The 1,885-nt window shown below is 58.6% G+C and overlaps 1 protein-coding gene and 1 long non-coding RNA gene across 2 annotated transcripts in view; both read right to left on the bottom strand.

The window, feature by feature from the left end:
• The window catches only part of ERICH1 (glutamate rich 1), a 27,057-nt gene that overhangs the window by 14,314 nt on the left and 10,858 nt on the right, over nt 1-1,885 (bottom strand). The window lies entirely within an intron of this gene.
• Nucleotides 12-1,885, bottom strand: part of LOC105304371 — a 6,002-nt gene continuing 4,128 nt past the window's right edge. The window contains exon 3 of the long non-coding RNA XR_896985.2: nt 12-1,869. This is a non-coding gene — a long non-coding RNA (uncharacterized LOC105304371). The remainder of the gene's footprint in view (nt 1,870-1,885) is intronic.

Below are 1,885 nucleotides of genomic sequence, written 5' to 3'. Positions count from 1 at the left end.
AAGGCATGTTTTTTAAAACAAGGACTGAACAAAGTCACTAATACCGATTGGAGACATTTGATGTCAAGATGTTTAACGGTAAAACAGCTGGAAATGTTTTCGAATCCTCTGCCACCGATAGATCTCACTTTCTTGAGGGTAAGATGCAAGAGTTCTAGTTCTTGACTTAATCTGGCCCACTCCAGCAGGTGAGTCCCCGCGTCACTGTGCTGGAACCAGGTGGGGGGGCGCTGCTTCCCCGCGGACTACCCCGGATCCAGGAACAACGGCCCTAGGTCAGGATCATGCTCCACAGAGAAGGTTTGGAAGGTTTTACTCGGCTAAATCCTTCTCACTAAGCTGAACAACTAGCATCAGCCCCCTCACTAGCTACCTGCGCGCAGACGGGGGCCTGGAAGCTGCGCTGAGTCCGGCAGCGGGGGGCCAGCGGGGGGCCGGGTGCACCCCCGAGAGCTCAGACATAAGCTGCTGGGGCGACGTCGGCGGCGGGGCTTTAGACGACGAGCCACAGTCCTGTCGTGCCGAGGACGCGAGTGAAGCTGTGAGGGTCCCCGCGGGCCCCGCGCCGCCCGCCGAGCGAGGTTCCTGGGTCATCGGTAACAGGTCCCAGCTCTGATCTTCCGTCTTGTCTCCCGAGAAGGAAGAACCGCTGCGACCCGCGCCGTTTCACGAGTCAGACGTCGCCGGAAGGAAGGGAAGGGCCACCTGCACAGAGGCGCGGCCGCCTCCGCCACGCAGACCTCCAGGCAGCGCGGAGCCCGCGGTGCCCGCACAGGGAGGCGACGCCGGGAAGAGGCCCCGACTCGTCACGCCCGCCTTCTGGATTTCCAGGACGCGCCGCCCCCCAACTTGCTTTAAGCCCCCGCCCCGCTGGGAGCTGCAGACCCAGACCCCTCACTGTGCCACCTGACCCCGGCCTGCGGTTCGTCGCTGCGGTCACCTTCTCTCCTGTGGGGCAGCTGATAGCTGCGGAGGGGCCGGGCCGCCCCCCGCTCCCATGCAGCCCCGGCCCCGGCCCCTGGCAGTGACTTTAATCCTGGCTTCCACTTCAGAGCCGTCAGCGCACTGACCAACCCCGCCCCGTCCTCCGCGCAGCAGAGCCGCCGTCTTCCCTCCTCCCTCCCTTCCCTCTTTCTCTTAAAAGATTGTCATTTTTTTCTTCTCCACTCCAAAATTCATTAGCATGCAAACATACCGTAATTTCTCCAATCTTGAAACTAAACAGCCCACCGTCCCCCTCCCCACCCCCACCCCTCACGTCCCATGGGAGCCGTCGCCTTGAGACGCTGGTCACAGCAGCTTCCAAGTTTTGCTAAAATCACAGGTCACTGCTTCTCTGCCACAGTCAACAGTCAATTCCGTGACCAAGGCGTTAAAAACTCTGATTTCTGGCCTCACTGGCCGGTCCAGAACCCCGCGCCTCCTCTCTAGGTTCGTTTTCATCTTCGCGCCCTTTGTTCCCTCTGCGAGGATCTGTGAGTGTGAACCCCTTGTGCCCTGTGGGTGCAGACATACCTTTTAGAGGGGTCTTTACCGTTCCAGCTGCAGTCACGCACTCGGGGGGCACACGGGCCAGCTGGCGCCATTTAACAGGACCACTGCTGTTTATTCAGACACACGTATGCTACTCCTGTCTTCGCTCTCATTTAACGAATCCAGTAGCAAACCCTGCACACTGCCTCTCGCCTTGTCATTTCATGATACATCTGGATATTCCTCCAGGGATTTCTGAAGGGCACCCCTCAATCCGGCAGACAAATGCAGCCTTCTAAGGGGCGAACGCACCTGACTTCATTTAGCCAGCGTCCTACTAACGGAAATTCAGACTTGCAGATCTCTTTTATTCTGGATGAGGCTGTAATGAATGACCTTGAACACACCCCTT

Source organism: Pteropus vampyrus, unplaced genomic scaffold, assembly GCF_000151845.1.
Source record: "Pteropus vampyrus isolate Shadow unplaced genomic scaffold, Pvam_2.0 Scaffold338, whole genome shotgun sequence".
Classification (NCBI taxonomy): Eukaryota; Metazoa; Chordata; class Mammalia; order Chiroptera; family Pteropodidae; genus Pteropus; species Pteropus vampyrus.
This window is presented reverse-complemented; position numbering and strand designations above follow the sequence as displayed.